General features: G+C 41.3%; 1 long non-coding RNA gene across 1 annotated transcript; it reads left to right on the top strand.

The window, feature by feature from the left end:
* The first annotated feature begins 3,524 nt into the window (after positions 1 to 3,524).
* LOC109615542 lies at positions 3,525 to 16,695 on the top strand. Its single transcript, XR_002196535.3, has 3 exons — positions 3,525 to 3,565; positions 12,841 to 13,090; positions 14,299 to 16,695. It is a non-coding gene; the product is annotated as an uncharacterized LOC109615542 (long non-coding RNA).
* Positions 16,696 to 20,253: the final 3,558 nt, after the last annotated feature.

Raw genomic sequence — 20,253 nt, forward strand, 5'->3', positions numbered from 1 at the left:
TATGAAAATTGTGTCAGTGTCCAAATATTTTGAAACCTAACTGTGTGTCACCCTTAACTCTGGATGAAAAACTAGCTAGCATAGCAAAATAGTACTGTTAGCTAGCAAAACATGTTTTGCCTAACGTCTGTATTTCTCAGTATGTAACTGAGACTGGCATGAGTTCTCTATCCACTTACTGTTGAAAAGGCATAATAATTATAATAAATAATTTGTTTTGCACACAGGGAAAATGAGAGTTGTTTCATATATGGTGGTAACAGGAAGAATGACTGCGTCCACCTACACAGAACATACAACAGTGCAAAACTGATTAATATAAGGGTTACACACTCCCAGGAATGTTACACATGATGGAACATTTGCTTCCCTTCATAAAGGTACTAACAGAAGGAGGATCCAGTGATCTAACATACGTGGTGTTTGCATCATATGTGGTGATCTAACATAAGATGTGGTGTTCTGGTTACATATACGGACATTATGAACTGAAATCTACTATAATGACTTAACCCAATTGGCAGTAAATGCTCAGAAACTATTTTACATAGCCTAATATGCTAATGTTAATATATTGTATGTCTTGGGTAATCTATCTTAGTTGCTTGACTCACAGTTGCTTGACTCACAGTCCATGATTTCTTTCACAAATCTAGTCCAAATTGGTCTCCTATGTTGCTTTTCCACTTAGGAGTAGCCATTTAAACTTTAAATGCTGAGTATAGTTTTGTGAGCAGCGTATGCGTCTTGCGCAATAGTCAAGTTTGGTTGAAGATTTGTAGGGGTGGTGCGCACTGCTGGTGTGTCCTGTGTATGCGCCTGAGGGTGATCGTTCAACAATTGCCATAAAGTGTGGCTTGTGTGCTCTCAACCTAGCGAGTTTCAAATCCATTGGTTGTCATTTGAGGGAGCTACATGCTACCACAAGCGGATGCCAGACAGCATGTCTTTGCTGACGTGGTGCGAAGCATATAGGCAACGCAGACGGATAAACTATGTCTGGTTAAATGCTAGAGACTCTCTTCTTTTCAGAAATACCAATTATTGCTGTGTTAAAACCTAGTAAGGTTTGAATATCATGAATAGTTTTGCCCCCAAGTTGGATTATGCCATGCTGAGATTGCGAAAACAAATATTGCTAACTTTAGACTTTGTCTAGCAACATTTTCTGGAGTTATTGGAGACTTTTGGAGACTCTGACGTGAAAGCACATATCGTTCTTACTTTCCTCAACAAGCAGCGGGTGCTGCTGTGGGCCTCTTCCCCCGTCCCAAAGCACTCACAGGTGGCCCAGTCCTCGTGCAACAGTCCCTCCCAGCTACAGTCAGAGCAGGAGATGTTCACCCCTCCACGTCCAGAGACTGTAAATGAATCGTGCATGTGGGAAGCTGCCACTGGCTGATCCCGCCCTGGCTTTCATTCAGGGCGGGATGTAAATGCAAAATGTTCTTTGTCCAAAATAAAGCACTGCACAAAAATAAATCACTGCATTTGACTCACACAGCCTCAGTCACTCACCTCGTCCACTGTGTACCTCCCTGTGACATAAGCTAAACACCTAGCTGGCTAGCTCATCATGTCATAGTCTAAACTGCACACTCAAAAATACAGAAAGGAGTGGCAATCAAACCCTGAATTCAAAGGCTGGTTGAAGCCGTTTATTGGAGATGATACACGGGCATACTGCCTGTATTGTAAGGCTGATTTTTACCCAAAAAAAACACATGACAACTCAAAAACATACTAAAAAGGCAAAGCCTTATAACAGTTCCACCCAAAACTAGCTGCCATTTATGTTGAAAAAAAAAATGGCTGAGGCCATAACGGCATTAGCAATCGTTGAATACTATTCCATGCTGGCATGCGATCACAATTACGTCATTTAGCGACTTTAAGGACAGCCAATAGTTACTTTCCTTACTGAGGAGTTGGCAACACTGTTTGGGATGTTCACCAACTGACTACTTTTATCTGGACCAAGGCCAATACAATCAACTGTTCCAGATGATAGGACCACGGCCCAAAATTAACAGCAGGTAGTGTAATTTCATTTGTCAAGGTGAAGGTAATTTGTCTCCGGTAAGAAAAATATATTTGACTTGTAGTGTTTAATACCATAGCTGGAATTAGGAACTAAACTATCTAAAGTAAAGGGCTTGTAATAAAGCCCATGTTATGTAACTTGGTTTTACAATCTTTATTGTGTTGAGTAACTGAGTTAGAAGGATGATAATTCTATGAAGTCTAAAAACCATATGGTTGTGTTAGCAAGCTGCTAGCTAGCCCATAATTGGTAGCCTACAGAAGTAGCTAATTGACACACAAAATGATCAGCGAAAGTGGTTCTCTCCATTTTATAAAAAGCAGCATGCAACATCTGTGGAGAATCAATGTATTCTGAATAACTGCGTAGTTGCAGAAAATGTTCAGCAAGCTTTCTGCTTTAACGCTGTATTGGAGGCGTTAGCGACTTTCTCTGGTGGGCCAAGCCCTTGTCAAAGCTAACTGAGGTTATTAGGTGAGTAAGCGTGCCTTCACACGATAACCATGATTAAATTTGATCCCACTTTGTCAACATTTGCTGCAAGAACTTCTTTAATGTTTCCAAATCCCCAGTCCGATTGAATTCCAGTCTTAAGTAGTGTAGGAGAATGCTTAAACAATGCATACATTCAGTCAAACAAAAAAACATTAATGTTCCTTCCCTAAACTCAGCTTTTCTCTGTGTCATCGTGTTTTGACTAGGCCTTAATCTGTCCCAGCCCAGATCTGCAGGAGTTCTTTTTACCTTCACTGAGTGACCTCATTATTGCTGCTGGTTAAATGCATTTCATGCAGGTACAGAACAATCAGAATCAATACCTGGTGCCTTTACTCTGTGCATTTGTGTGTGTTTGTATTATTACATACGTGCTTATTGTGAGCTTAAGTATCCTCGCTTTGTTCTTTAAAAATAGCTATGGAATTGTAACGGTTGCTACCCAAAATAGATCCTCCAGAGATGAAACCATTACCCTGCAGCGCTCCAATTAAAACACAATGATAACGATATCACAGTGTGCCATCCTAACACTGTTATATTAAAACTCCCTACGGCCTGTCTTCTATTTGATTCCTGTCATTTTGCCACTTTACCACCAAGGGCTCAGCTATAAAAAAAAAAAGCTCTTTCTTATTGTTGAAACGCTTTTATAGTATTGTAGGAATTCTTGTCTGATGCAAAAAATAAGGAACGCTGAATTGATCTGTAAGGCGCACGGTTTTATTTTGGGGGTAGTGGGGTTTATTGCTGTGTGTTTGTGTGTGTGCACATATTTGATATATGTGAGCTCATTTGTGCGTGTGCATGTGTTATGCTTGTGTTATGCTCAAAAGAAAAGGTCCATCCATTGAAGTGTTAAATATTGATTTCCTTTCTTCTTCCTCCTCCATCTCCTCTCCTTCCTCTTCTTTCAAGAGTCTCATTAACTCCAGAAGAGCGGAGGAGGCAGAGAGAGCGAAAAAGAAAGAATACAGAAGAAAGAGGGAGAGAGAGAGTGGACTCATGCTGCAGATTCTCTGACAGGTACAGGACAGTTTGTCCCCGAGCGCCCAAGGTAGATCATCAGTTTTTATTTGCTTTACTGTATTTAGAATAGTGCATATTTCAGGGCTCCAAAAGTATTGATTAATTGTTCATTGTTTCAATACAATTGTTACAATACAATTTCTATACAAAGCTTTATCATTTCTAAATTGTGAAAATTATGTACACAGATCAAATAAAAGGATTGATAATTTAACCTCATAGTAACACACACACACACACACACACACACACACATACACACTCACGCACACACCGATACACACGCATAATTGCAATTACATTGTCATTGGCACATTAGAATAAATGCCTCCCCAAATAAAACAAAAGAAACACCATCCTGAGCTTCATCCTAAAGATCATTCAATAAACAAAGTTGGTCTACAAAAGTGTTAAACACAAACTGTCACATTATTCATGGTCAGTGATATGGCCTGGGGGTGGTCTCTTAAAAGGGGTAGATCTATAAGACACTTATAGAGAGAGAGAAAGAGAGAGGGGTGGGCAGTGTGATGGAGTGTCCCTCTGAACCCCTTAATCCTTCTAGCATAGCCCCGAGACCAAGTGCCCCACATGCTGCAGGGTCGTGTGTGTGTGTGTGTGTTCCTGCCTGCCTGCCAGTATGTTTCAAAGAAAGAGAAGGAGGTAAAGAGTCGGTGCAGGTATGGTTTTTGCCCTGCTTGTAGTGTGACATGAACTTAAGCATGCAGACAATATCACTTGCGCACACTCTACATCTCTACAGTATGGCAGGAAAACAGGGCAATATCTATTAAAGCAATTCTAATATTTTGATACAAACAATGGCAGATGTCAATGAAACTGGCAACTGCATATTCCATTTACCTATCGAGTGTAGATTGAATTGCCATTGGGAGATAAAAAGAAAATGAATCATTGTCATAAGAGAGAATTTAGAAATTACTTTGTTGGCAGCACCTTATACCTTTTATATGGTAGTACATGAAAACACAGTGAAAACCGTGTACCAATCAATCAATCAAATTTATTTATAAAGCCCTTTTTACAACAGCAGTTGTCACAAAGTGCTTTACAGAGACACCCGGCCTTAAACCCCAAGGAGCAAACAACAGTAGTGTTGGATTTCAGTGACTTGGAACTCCTTAAGAAGGCCAAATTCTAGGAAGAAACCTAGAGAGGACCCAGGCTCAGATGACGATACACCAACACCCAACCAAAAACAAAATCTTGATATTATCTTCTGATCTTTCGACATGCAGCACTATTTGCAGTTATATGAAAGACACACCCAGTAACCCCCAACACATAGCACTGTCAATAAGAACCAGCCATAAACCCCACCACATAGCATGGTCAGTAAGAACCAGCTATAACCCCCAACACATAGCACTGTCAGTAAGAAACCGCCATAATCCCCACCACATAGCATGGTCAGTAAGAACCAGCCATAACCCCCAACACATAGCACTGTCAGTAAGAAACTGCCATAATCCCCAACACATAGCATGGTCAGTAAGAACAAGCTGGTCTGGTCCGCTTCTTCATGTCCCACCATGGTTCTCTGGTGAATCCCTAAGCCTCACGTTCCACCAGTCTTGACAAGTCATCCTAACATATATGGGAAGCAAACAGCGTCTTGCCCCTCAGTGAAGAACTTAGTATTGCATTGTGGGACAATAAACAATCCTTAGATTGAGTGACGCTGTCACAGTCAAAAGCACATTCCTCACAAGAAATGTCCAGTTTTCTTCATGCCACATAAAGTGCTTACTTCACAGCACATGACCGGGACTGGAGCGTGTTGTCCCGAATATAAACCAGACAATGTATGTGGAGGTTACGAATACTTAGTAATGCTGAATGTTAAACAAAGACACAGAAAAGAGAAACACCCCATGGAACCTATCCATATTCACTTTTTCCTACAATAGTTTATGGTTTTGATATTCCCTTTTACTGTCTTATTACCAGCTTTAACCTTTGCAGGTCTGCATTGTGGAGGATTTGAAAAGACACAACAAATGTATCCACATTCGGAAATTATCTGGGATCTCCACACTCTTCACAAAAGTTTAATGTAAAAACAAATGTATGTCCTTCAGTGAGTATAACCCTACAACCTTTTGATCATCAATATCAGAGACATTAATACTTGGCACTAACACCTTCACCAATACCACTGTCTCAACCATCTGAGTAACTAAATCGACTTCATATAGGAACACATTAGCTTTGTTCATCCATGTTACCGACACAATCTTATCATGGCCCAGACACTCACCGACAGCAAACAAGGCATCTTCTACTAACGAGGCAATGTCAAGCCACACCTGAAACCGTGGCGTAAGGATAGGCCAGACTGCCCACTCCCGAGTGAGACATCATTCTCCAACTACACTACAATCCCCTCCACCCAAACCTAACAAATAAATTCACAGTTACGAAAAATGAAAAACAACCACACATAAGTTCAAGAAAATACAGAGACTACCCAGAATACATAGTGTGTGGGAACCCCCTACCACCAGCACCAACTCATCACCCAGCTCATTCCTAAACTCCCAGCATGCACAGGGAGAAAGAGGACTGCTGCCGCCAAGTTAGCTGATACTGTTTGTGATTGATGTGAGTTATTATTGCTGGGTCGATGATAATTATGATTAAACTGCGGTGAGCCAGAGGCCAAGAGGATTCCGGAAGCCCAGAGCACGAGTGCTTTTACATTAGTTGGTATTCTCGTCAAACTGGACAGAACTACATAAACAACCTTACTCAAGTAGCAATCACAGGAGTGACTATTATAGCTCTATAACTGATACACCACTGGCCTTGACATGTAGCAGAAATACCAGAATGCCTTAGATTTATATAATATAGCAATTAGGGCGGTCAAAGTTAAGACGTTAACCTGTTTATCGCCATATTTACCGCACATAACCTTTCATGTACACTTCTTTTCCACACTGACCTTATAAATTGTAACACACAACACTTAATATCGCTGACATTCTGCTTCTAGCTGACATAATTTAAAAGTTATGCACAATTTTAATAGCACTTCATACAGTATGTTTTATCACATTGAAATAGTTTTTCTTAAGAATCTGTACTCAAGAACATTTACTTTTCCAATGACTATAGGGTTGTAGACAATCATCTTTAATTTGAGGATATTCCATTTTCATTCAAGAACAACAATTTAGAAATGACAGCAGGTTTTGTAAATATTTCACCCATTTTAGGTTACAAATTATTTTCTTACTGGGACAAATTAGTATTTGTTTGAATCAAAAGTGCATGTCCAGTCTTGATACTACTGCTTTGCTTTTGTATTTGGAGTCTGTTGCTTGTGTCTGACAACATAAGGACCAAAAAGTGTAATTGCAAGTTAATTGAGCCATCATAATGACGATCAATCAATATAAATCGATAAGGAATACTGACAAAACATTACGTGTCATAATTTCCTGTTTGGTACAGCAAGAAAAAATTACTGAGCAATGGTAAACAACTTGGTAGACCAAATAAGACCTCTACAGCAGGCGACTAAAGAATGGTCACCTTAATAAAAGAATATCTGTCCGAAAAGATTAGGAACAATTCCCAGGAGGTAGACGTGGATGCATCATCTATTACCATCTACTAGCAGAGGTCCCCATCGGACAAACTGCATGCTGGATTGCAAGGTCAAAGTTAACCTCAGAACAAGGACTACAAAAAAGATATGGAAAACCGCAGATTTCTGGATGAAGGTATTGGGGACACATGAGACAAAGATGAGCATATACCATAGAGATGGCTAGAGGAAAGTGTGGTGAAAAATGGTACTGGCTTACTACCTCATCTATTAAATATGTCAGAGGGGATACTGTCGTCAGTGATGATGTACCTGCTGATTGTGTCTGCTTAGATAGAAACATACTGTATATCTCTAAACTCATTAGACAGTGCTTCATCTTGAAGCAGAGATGGGGACAAGTCACACATGGTCAAGTCCAAGCAAGTCTCAAGTCTAAACCATCAAGTCTCGAGTCAAGTCTCAAGTCACAGTTCAGATAAATCAAGCAAGTCAATTCAAGTCAAGGGTTCACCCTAAGCAAGTCAAGTCGAGTCCTTATAAGTTTCAAGTCAAGTCAAGTCACAGTACTAAAGAGATGAACACACACACACTGTCCTCTGTTTCTGACGTGTGCTCGGTGCGAAGCTCGATTTCAAAATCAAATATTTTTCTCCTCCGCGGTACAATTTTTTGGGGGGACGAAGCGGAGGGATCTTGAATCAGCCTGAAGGGGTTCTATTCGCTATAACAACCGCCTCGCTATACCTTATCCCGCTTATTACATGGCTACCTACCAAATAAATCTATAATTTGACACAAAATATTGATTTCAAAAGGTATTTATTGATTTAAAAACGATTGTATTGCTTCCTCTAAAGAAAATAGTCTGTTCCGTCTCTGGTTAGAATCCTGCTGCGTCAATTGCAACGCGCAGTTTTTCATGGCAACGGTCTGTTATCAAGAAATAACACACGTTCTGCACTGGAATTCAGCCAATCCATGTAATAAGGGCTAATAATAACAACCTTATAAACTAATTATTGTGACTGAAAAACTGCCTAATATGTAATTACGTTGTAATTATTCTTGTCTGTATGAGTAAAAAAAAAACTCTTCGAAATGTTTAGGTGCTAGTAATCACATCGGCGCCTCCATGTTAGCCTTTCATGCAGTAAAGTTAACTGTTATGGTGTAAGCACAATGCATTTTAGTTTCCACACGCAGTCCACAAACACTTGAAAATGCCCACATTTAATACAGACATTATAGCCTACGTGTACTAATATACATGCTCGCTCATTTTAAGATGCCCATCAACATTAAAATTCAGGCTATATCACACCGATGAACGGGTGGGGACCCAAATGTGGACACAGAGGCAGAGGAGGGCGGTCCAAAGTATTTATTGAACAACCAGGCAGTGGGCAGGCTCGTAGTGGTGGACAGGCAGGGTTCGTTATCGGACGTTCAGATGGTCGAAGGTACAGGAGTGGGCAGGCAGGCTCGTGGTGGGGGACAGGCAGTGTTCGTTGTCGGGCGTTCGGATGGTCGAAGGTACAGGAGAGGGCAGGCAGGCTCGTAATTCGAAAGACAGGCAAGGGTCGTAACCGGGGAATGGAAGGACAGGTAGACTGGATGATGCACACATAGAACGCTGGAAACGACTGTACGGGACAAGACGATCTGGCAACTGCCAAACAGAGAACAGGGTTTAAATACACGGGGCTAATAGGGAACCGGGAACACCTGGTGAGGGGCGGGGACAAAACAACAGGTGAAACACATCAGGGTGTGACAGGCTATGCCACTGTTATAGTCAAATTCCCTTACATCTATTTACCAGACGTATTCAGTAATGATAGTGGTCACATTTCTAACAAGAAAAAAAAAAAAACATAATTATGCAACCAAGGCCAAATTATGACAAACAAAAGATTAATTAATTACATTAGTAACTTAATCGTTATAGAGTGAAACTGAATATAAAGAGATTACTTTCTTACCTTTCCTTGTGGTTCTTAAAATAACGAATGAAATTTGACGTTGTTGCATATTTTGCATCTGGCAAATCTTTTTTTATTCACACGGTCCAGTTCAAAGTCTTTGTATCCAAACGATACTATTTGTGGAGCTCGACTAACGTTACTGTCTGCCATGTTTGACGCGGTTTGAATTGTGCAGTGTTAAAGGCACATACGCTGATTAGTGGTGCTGATGTCACAACATATAAAATAATTTTATTGCTGTTATTGTCGAGTCTTCCACTTCAAGTCAAGTGAAGTCTCAAGTAACTTGTTCTCAAGTCAAAGTCAAGTCATTTTCATACTTTAATCAAGCAAGTCACATGTCCTGAAAATTGTGACTGGAGTCAGACTCGAATCAAGTCATGTGACTCGAGTCCCCCACCTCTGTCTTGAAGTAGGACAATGACTCCAAACATGCTGCCAAAGCCACCAAGTTTTGCATGCCTTTTAAATACCGAAGACTGAAAGCAAAAAGGCACCGGAAACAAGTAGGAACTTAGGCAGCCGTTCAGGCCATGCAGAATATCACCAGAACATCACCCAGCATATGGTGATGTCTATGGTTCACATATGTCAGGCAGTCATTGAAAACAGAGGACATTAAACAAGTGTTAATGACTACTTTATCTAATGTAATGTGAATCTGTCCACTTGGGGGGGTTGTACAAAATATGCAGAAATGTTTAAATGTATAATGCAAAATGGATGAAACTAGACACCTATTAAAAATGACCATAGTCATTTTATCCTTGAAAATCTAAAGTGCTAGAATACAGAGCCCAAAACAAAGCACAGAACATACAGTGGGCAGAACAAGTATTTGATACACTGCCAAATTTGCAGGTTTTCCCACTTACAAAGCATGTAGAAGTTTTGCTGGGACTAAGTTCCCCTCCTCACTTGCCATTCGCAGAACTAGATTATGGGGCTTGGGGAAGCCCCAAAGTGGGGATTATATAGGATATACAGTGGGGAGAACAAGCCAATTTTGCAGATTTTCCCACTTACAAAGCATGTAGAAGTCTTTCATTTTTATCATAGGTACTCTTCAACTGTGAATGATGGAATCTAAAACAAAAATCCAGAAAATCACATTGTATGATTTTTAAGTTATTAATTTGCATTTTATTGCATGATACAAGTATTTGATTCATCAGGAAAGCATAGCTTAATATTTGGTACAGAAACCTTTATTTGCAATTACAGAGATCATACATTTCCTGTAGTTTTTGACCAGGTTAGCACACACTGCAGCAGGGATTTTGGCCCACGCCTCCATACAGATCTTCTCCAGATCCTTCAGGTTTCAGGGCTGTCGCTGGGCAATACAGACTTTCAGCTCCCTCCAAAGATGTTCTATTGGGTTCAGGTCTGGAGACTGGCTAGGCCACTCCAGGACCTTGAGATGCTTCTTACGGAGCCACTCCTTAGTTGCCCTGGCTGTGTGTTTTGGGTCGTTGTCATGCTGGAAGACCCAGCCACGACCAATCTTCAATGCTCTTACTGAGGGAAGGTTGTTGGCCAAGATCTCGCGATACATGGCCCCATCCATCCTTCCCTCAATACGGTGCAGTCGTCCTGTCCCCTTTGCAGAAAAGCATCCCCAAAGAATGATGTTTCCACCTCCATGCTTCACGGTTGGGATTGTGTTCTTGGGGATGTACTCATCCTTCTTCTTGCTCCAAACACGGCGAGTGGAGTTTAGACCAAAAAGCTCTATTTTTGTCTCATCAGACCACATGACCTTCTCCCATTCCTCCTCTGGATCCTCCAGATGGTCATTGGCAAACTTCAGACGGGCCTGGACATGCGCTGGCTTGAGCAGGGTGACTTGCGTGCGCTGCAGGATTTTAATCCATGACGGCGTAGTGTGTTACTAGTGGTTTTCTTTGAGACTGTGGTCCCAGTTCTCTTCAGGTCATTGACCAGGTTCTCCATGTAGTTCTGGGCTGATCCCTCACCTTCCTGATCATTGATGCCCCACGAGGTGAGATCTTGCATGGAGCCCCAGACTGAGGGAGATTGACCGTCATCTTGAATTTCTTCCATTTTCTAATTATTGCGCCAACAGTTGTTGCGTTCTCACCAAGCTGCTTGCCTATTGTCCTGTCGCCCATCCCAGCCTTGTGCCGGTCTACAATTTCATCCCTGATGTCCTTACACAGCTCTCTGGTCTTGGCCATTGTGGAGAGGTTGGAGTCTGTTTGATTGAGTGTGTGGACAGGTGTCTTTTAAACAGGTAACGAGTTCAAACAGGTGCAGTTAATACAGGTAATGAGTCGAGTACAGGAGGGCTTCTTAAAGAAAAACTAACAGGTCTGTGAGAGGTTGGTAGGTGATCAAATACTTATGTCATGCAATAAAATTCAAATTCATTATTTAAAAATCATACAATGTGATTTTCTGGATTTTTGAAGTGTACAGTTGAAGTGTACCTATGATAAAGACCTCTACATGCTTTGTAAGTAGGAAAACCTGCGAAATCGCAGTGTTTCAAATACTTGTTCTCCCCACTGTATGTATATCCTGATTTCACTAGGTAACTATAACTGACAGCACTGTCATTTACGGTAATTACTTGGAATAGCTGCCTTGCTCAGGGACAGAACAACACATTTTTCACTGACTGAGTTTAGGGAATCCATCTAGCAACCTTTCAGTCACTGGTTAGATGCTCTAACCGCTCGACAGCCTGTCACATTGATGGCAGCAGCGTACCCCATGGACACACCTGCTCCCCATCACTAATTATTATATATGTTAGTCTTTGTTTAAACTGCATCTCACGGGTATTGTCTGTCTGTATAGTTGACTGTGAGGTGCTGTACCTTTTTTCGCATATACAGAACAAGCTAATCATATCTGCCTCTTTTGCCTCACATTTTTACATACTCACTACCATCGCACTTCACACACTGCCTAAGCACATTTTTACCACTGCTGACTGAGATTTTAACCAGCAACCTTCCAATGTCTGACTGTAGGGTTCTCTGTTCAGTATTGTGCCTGCATGTTGAGGACTGCCTACCTGTTCAGGATTGTTTCTGGCTGTAGGATATTCTGTTGAGGATTGTGTCTGCCTTTTGAGGAACGTCTGCCTGTTGAGGTTTGTGTCTGCCTGTAGGGTTTTCTGTTGGGTATTGTGTCTGCCTGTTGAGGACTGTCTGTCTGTAGGCTTTTCTGTGTGCAGCCTGTAGTGATAGACATTAGCCTTCTATGGTCACTCCTGCCTGGGAAAATATATATTTTCTTTCAATCACTCGCTCTTAACCTTCCTCTGTCTCATTCCCCCATCTCTACCTTTCTCTTTCCTCAGCTCTCTCACACGTTCTCTTCCTCCCCGTTGCTCCCCCTCTCCCCATCTCTCATTTTTCCTCTCTCTGGCCCCTTCACTTAAAGGGACTCCCTTTTTTTCCGATTTACCTCCCATTCTTCTCTCCTCTCTCTTTCGTCCAGTTTAACTCAACTGCCTTCTCTTTTCATTACACTCCAAAGGCCACCTCCTTTCCCCTCCTCCCTCTTAGTCTCCCCTCCCACCATGTTCTCCTGCTCCCTCCCATCCCCCCAGACCTCTTTAACACTTCAGAGCCCAACTCTCTCTCTCACTCTCTCTTTATTAATATAATATTCTATCTATACTGCCTTTTGTCCCCCTGTATTTCTCTTCATTTTTTTCCTTTCTCTTCCAGTCTCCACATGGGCTTTGCAGTGCCCAGTGGAATGTGGAGGAAACATCATATACTGAAGACCCAGTGAAGAGTCAACTGACGCTCAGTTGTGACTGACGTCAGTAATTCTGCAAGTGTAGGCATGCAGAAGCAACATAAAGAAACACACAATCGAATGCAGGCAGAAACACAAACACAAAACGTGAATGCCTTTGCCGACCAGCTGCGCGCACCAGCAAAGGACAAGCATCTACCGGCTGCGGGAGCCGAGGTAAGTCTTAGTTACCATAGCAACCCTGACCACCAACACAATCCCAGGTGTCTGATTCCATCCTTGGGGCCCAGTGGGGTTTCCTGTTCCCTCCCCCTTTGATGAAGGGGTTTCCGTGCTGCCCAATACAGTACCCAGTTAAGCCTCCCCGGCCCTGCCCGGATAAGGGATTAGAGATAGAGAGACACTCCAATTTTTACACCACTTAGCAGAAAAACATAGGCATGGCTGGGTAGAGATCAAGATGTAGAGTCTGAGGTTTGAACACACTGCCATGGTTTTATAATGCAGTTGTCTGTTTAAAAACGTAGCATTATAGAATATAGCATTTTTTTAAGATGCGTATCGCAGACACTGAACCATTACATAGAATGTTTTTTTACTGGTTATTGACTAGTTAATAAACAGTTACTTAGTTCTGAGGTAAAGTTGCCTGTTGAGTGCCCATCCTGCATGTGTATAGATGCTAAAGTCACTGTGTATAGATGCTAAAGGTTTTAGGAGGGTTAAAAGTGCACTATCTAGGGAATAGAGCAGTGTTTTTCAAAGTCTGTGTCCCAGCCCACAGATAAGTCGCAGGACATTAAAATTTGGTTTCCAATGGGCCTTGGGAAGACAGCCAATCATTGCCCCCACTTACAGAATTCATGCCCCTTGAGTTATTTCTTCCCATACACTCCTCTTATGGTAACCTTGTCACCACATTATTAGGCACAGTGCATTTGGGCAGAAGTGTAAAACATTTTCTTTTTCAACAACAAATTGATGGAATCAGCGCAAGAATTCAGAACTGAGGTCATGGACCATGCCTCTGCACATCAGGTGTAGATTGCGTAATGATATTACAGAGCTGCCTCCATGAAACTGAATTTATAGACTTCTCCAAGTTTGAGCGTAGTTCAAAAAGTGGAATATCATTACGCACAGAAATATACAGAACTCTATACCTGGTATGCACGTTGTGCATAACTGGATCATAAAAAAGCAAGCAATTCTGTCACATTAGTCCTACATAATAATATTAGGAATGCTGTACAATCTTCCTTTTTGTGTCATGTCATTTGGGTAGCAATTGTTTGTCATTTAGAATAATTGGATCACCTGAAAAAAAGTTTAAAAACCACTGGAATTAAGGACGCATCCTTGTCCTTCTGGTTGTCCTCTTCCTTAGTGTGTGTCTGATCAAGGCGGGCTGTGTTTGTTCCCAGGTGTTCTGTCCTGTGGTTCATCCATCCGACCCATGGGCTCTTTTGGCTTGGCTCCACGTGGCACAAAAGGGCCGCAGCATTCCTGATGTCGGCAGCTAATCTGCGGTGTCAGCTCGTGTTAATGCCGCGCTGCCAAATCTGAGGGCGCACAGGGCCGTGGAATATTAAAAACCCCACCAACGGAATTCCTTCAGAGGACGGAGGAGGGCAGGGCACGGGCCGGTGAGGGGATTAGAACAAGGCTTGGGATCAGCTAAGATTGAATGCTGAGTGGTGGGCGGGCAGAGTTTACTGTAACGAATGTGAGGAGAGAGGGATGAGATGGGTGAAGAGGAGAATGGTGTGAGGAGAGAGGGAGGACATATGATGAAGGAAGGGTGGGAGAAGACTGAACATCTTGACCTCAGCCCAGGAATTAGAGCGCAGTTTTTTTTTTTGGTTTATGCTGTTCCTTGTTCGCACCTGGATTCATTCAATTCATCTTCCTAAACCTTTTGTGCACGCTAACCCAACACTTTCAATTTCAGTTGCAAAAACAAAACAAATATATAATCTTGCTAGTTTCTGTTAGTATCTCTAAACTGCCAGTTGCGGATTGAAACTGGCAGGATAGGATGATTCTATGAATACCCTGTTATCCTGTTAATTAGGGTTTCAGCAGTATTGTATTATGTTTGTTCCGGTTCATTAATATTATTATTATTAGGGTTTCAGCAGTTCTTCTTCTTGTATCCCTACTGCAAATTATAAAACGGTAATTGATTTTACATATGCTAATTTGCATAATTATCGTTAATTTACTATTAGGCTGTATCTTTTGAACCGTTCGAGCTACAGACACAAAACCAACTTTCTTTCACACATTTAGGATATCCCTACTGCAAACTATGAAATGGAAATGTATTTTACAAATGCTAATTACCATAATTACCATTAATGAACTGTTAGGTTGTATCTTTTAAACCGTTCCAGCTACAGCCACGAAACCAACTTTGTTATAACAGATTAGTGTCTTGCTGTTTGTGAAACATTTATCGAGCTACAGACACGAAAAAACTTTTTTACACCAGTTTAGGCCATCCCTACTTAAAATTAGGATACGTTTATTGATTTACCATATGCTAATTTGCGTAATCAGCATTAATTATCTATTAGGTTGTTTCTGTTGAACCGTTTGTGCTACAGACAAGAAACCAACTTTGTTTTACATGGTTAAGATATACCTACTGCAAATTAAGAAATGGTAATTGATTTTACATGTGCTAATTTGTGATTATCGTTAATTTAATATTAGGCTGTATCTTTTGAACCGTTCGAGCTACAGACACAAAACCAACTTTCTTTCACACATTTAGGATATCCCTACTGCAAACTATGAAATGGAAATGTATTTTACAAATGCTAATTACCATAATTACCATTAATGAACTGTTAGGTTGTATCTTTTAAACCGTTCCAGCTACAGCCACGAAACCAACTTTGTTATAACAGATTAGTGTCTTGCTGTTTGTGAAACATTTATCGAGCTACAGACACGAAAAAACTTTTTTACACCAGTTTATGCCATCCCTACTTAAAATTAGGATACGTTTATTGATTTACCATATGCTAATTTGCGTAATCAGCATTAATTATCTATTAGGTTGTTTCTGTTGAACCGTTTGTGCTACAGACAAGAAACCAACTTTGTTTTACATGGTTAAGATATACCTACTGCAAATTAAGAAATGGTAATTGATATTACATGTGCTAATTTGTGATTATTGTTAATTTAATATTAGGCTGTATCTTTTGAACCATTCGAGCTACAGGCCCGCAACCAACTTTTGTACACCAGTTTAGGCCATCCCTACTTCGAATTAGGAAACATTTATCGATTTAACATATGCTGTCATGGAAAAATTTATCTTCTTGCCAAAAAGAATGCAACAACTCAAAAAGATGCAATAACTCAGAAGTTTGTGGATTCAAATTAAACTTTTAATGAGCAATCATTAAAGCAGAGTTGACCTGCAGGAACAACTGTCTTACCAACTCAGGACACACACATTTATACAGTGTTATCTTGCATAAACTTTTTGGCCATCCCCTTATGCTAATTCCTGGGCGGATCTTTCTCCCCATCTGCCACCATTGTTTCACAACCTTCCAGAATCTGTTCCTTGTTAAATATTGGTGGCGCAGACTTTAGAAACCTGTATAAAAATAATAGAGCCATTAGTGCCCTTTATATTCATTGTTACGTGATTACTGTGCTTATTACCCATCATTATACGGTTACCATATTGGTTATTTTACCATTGAAGATTGATGATTATACTGTTACATTCATAAAGGTGAGAGTTCAGAAACACTCCTATGACAAACCTCTTACACCTACAGTGGGGAGAACAAGTATTTGATACACTGCTGATTTAGCAGGTTTTCCTACTTACAAAGCATGTAGAGGTCTGTCATTTTTATCATAGGTACACTTCAACTGTGCGAGATGGAATCTAAAACAAAATCCAGAAGATCCCATTGTATGATTTTTAAATAATTAATTAGCATTGTAATGCATGACATGAGTGAGATTTCCAGTAAGATTTCCGTCTCTCACAGACCTGTTAGTTTTTCTTTAAGAAGCCCTCCTGCTCTCGACTCATTACCTGTATTAACTGCACCTGTTTGAACTCGTTACCTGTATAAAAGACACCTGTCCACACACTCAATCAAACAGACTCCAACCTCCCCACAACGGCCAAGACCAGAGAGCTGTGTAAGGACATCAGGGATGAAATGGTAGACCTGCACAAGGCTGGGATGGGCTATAGGACAATAGGCAAGCACCTAGGGTGACGGCAATAACTGTTGGCACAATTATTAGAAAATGGAAGAAATTCAAGAAGATGGTCAATCTACCTCGGTCTGGGGCTCCATTCAAGATCTCACCTCGTGGGGCATCAATGATCATCGGGAAGATGAGGGATCAGCCCTGAACTACATGGCAGGACCTAGTCAATGACCTGAAGAGAGCTGGGACCACAGTCTCAAAGAAAACCATTGGTAACACACCACGCCATCATGGATTAAAATCATGCAGCGCACGCAAGATCCCCCTGCTCAAGCCAGCGCATTTCCAGGCCCGTCTGAAGTTTGCCAATGACCATCTGGATGATCCAGAGGAGGAATGAGAGAAGGTCATGTGGTCTGATGAGACAAAAATAGAGCTTTTTGGTCTAAACTCCACTTGCCGTGTTTGGAGGAAGAAGAAGGATGAGTACAACCCCAAGAACACCATCCCAACCGTGAAGCATGGGGGTGGAAACATCATTATTTGGGGATGCTTTTCTGCAAAGGGGACAGGACGACTGCACCGTATTGAGGGGAGGATGGATGGGGCCATGTATCGCGAGATCTTGGCCAACAACCTCCTTCCCTCAGTAAGAGCATTGAAGATGGGTCGTGGCTGGGTTTTCCAGCATGACAATGACCCAAAACACACAGCCAGGGTCTTGGAGTGGCCTAGCCAGTCTCCAGACCTGAACCCAATAGAAAATCTTTGGAGGGAGCTGAAAGTCTGTATTGCCCAGCAACAGCCCCGAAACCTGAAGGATCTGGAGAAGGTCTGTATGGAGGAGTGGGCCAAAATCCCTGCTGTAGTGTGAATGCAAATTCATAACTTAAAAATCATACAATGTGATTTTCTGGATTTTTGTTTTAGATTCCGTGACTCACAGTTGAAGAGTACTTATGACAAAAATGACAGACTTCTACATGCTTTGTAAGTGGGTAAAATCAGCAAAATCAGCAGTGTATCAAATACCTGTTCTCCTCACTGTATATCCTATATAATCCCCCTTTTGGGGCTTCCCCAAGCCCCATAATCTAGTTCTGCGAATGGTAAGTGAGGAGGGGAAATCAGCTCCATCAGCTAAAACAATCCCCTCTGTCAATCACCATTCCAGAGGGTTAGGAAGCCAAACCTCTCTCTCCCTTTTGACTGAGAGGAAGTAAAAGACCACCCAACATTCAGTCTTGCCTGAGCAAACGTACATACACAATACAAAACATGGAAGATTGTGAATGCGGGCGGATCGACTGACGTAAGACCCTGAAGCCCTGTCTTAAGCTAACACGAACCTCAACACAGCATAAAAACAGACAGACTGCCTGAGACTATCAAGCAGTCAGAAGAATTCACGAAACGTGTCTCAAGAATACAACCAAGCGGTGATTGAAGAACCCAAGGCAGAGGACTGGCTGTGTGACACCTGGGATGACAACGCTGAAGCCTTCTACGGAACCCCTGACCCAGACAGCTCGATTCCACCGGCATACCCTGCAAGAAACTACCACTGGATTGACCGGATTGGTGATCAGCTAGGTCCTCTTAATCTGTCATACATTTCAAATGCTAACAAGAGTTATCACAAAATGGACAAACACCTTGTACCAAAAGTTTTAAAGATCATCAAAGCAACAATGGGTATGATTCTGGAAAACGTTGTTGGGGTTATTCTACACAAAGCATGCATTGGATGTGAAGTGGATCACCTGAGCCAGACAAGACATTCATGTCTTGAACCGCCTGAGTATTTTTTTGAGGCCCATTATGATGACATTGTGGCGACAGGTTTTCACGCACCGATGACTGATATTCACGAGGCTGCTGAGAACTTTCTGCATAAGCTCAAGTTGGAGCCGAACATCACACAGAGACTGAGTGAGAACAGGGATGAATACATGGACAAATTTAATGAGGATATTGTATGCGACGCAGCGGCGTCATGGTGTGATGAAAGCAAAAAGTCTGTTGTCTAAGGCCAGGGTAACTTCAGTTCTCATGTTAACATGTATAGAAACAAAGACTATGAGAAATCTGAATGTTTGTGTAACTTTTCTGAATATCTTGGTTGTGTAATTTCGAAAACTCAAATAAAACGATGTTAAACATGTATTAATATATACATTTTAAAAGAAATAGAGTTATTGTTCATGATATAAATTCACAATATCAGCTGGATTTGGTTGACATGAGTGCTTACAGTGTGGAAACCGATAACATGAAATTTATGTTAACATGCATGGATGTATTAAGCAAATACGCATGGATTTGCATGCCGAGAAATAAAATTGCTATCGAGGTAAAGCGAGCATTTGAAGACATTAAAAGAAGGAAGAACACTGCAAAAATTTCAAACGTACAAGGGGAAGGAGTTTTTTAATTCACATTTTGAAATGTTTGTGAAGAAGTACAACATAAACATTTTGCTAAAGGAAATGATGTCAAAGCGAGTATCGTTGAGAGATTTAAAGTGCCCATATTATGAAAAAATCACTTTTTCTGGGTTTTGGGGTGTTCTTTTGTGCCTCTGGTGCTTCCGCACGCATACAAACTTTGAAAAAAAAACATCCATGCTGTTTTGAGTGAGATATGGGTTTCTGAATGTCCTCTGTCTTCAGTCTCTCGGTGTGCTGTTAGAAAACTCCTCGGACTGTGACGTCACAGTCCGAAATATTTGAATATTCCCACCCTCCAGCCCCTCCCAACAAAGCATACCTAATGGCCCTCATTTATCAAAAGTGCGTACACCAAATTTCCAGCGTACACCCAAAACCACGGTGACTTTGAGATTTATCAATATGGACGTTGGCGTACTGCACTCTCAAATCCTACGCCAGCTCAGGAGGTGGTGTACGCACGTTTTGAGTTAGTGCGGAAATGGGCATGTTGAGTTATATGTTCTCATCATTTATGTTATATTATGTTGTTTAATTATGATACTGACTGTTGTATACCCAAAATTGTGCAAGAGTTAATTGTGCGCATGTGTGAAGAGACAGGACTTTTATTTTGACCTGTCTCAAGTAAAAAATTTGTAGCCGTATACTCAGCCCCTGCTGCAGTTCCCTCGTGCACTGATGTTATGCCAGTGCAGAGATGTAAACTGAAAATAAAACAGTATTAATAGT

The sequence above is a fragment of the Esox lucius genome, chromosome 7, assembly GCF_011004845.1.
Source record: "Esox lucius isolate fEsoLuc1 chromosome 7, fEsoLuc1.pri, whole genome shotgun sequence".
In the NCBI taxonomy this organism is placed as follows: Eukaryota; Metazoa; Chordata; class Actinopteri; order Esociformes; family Esocidae; genus Esox; species Esox lucius.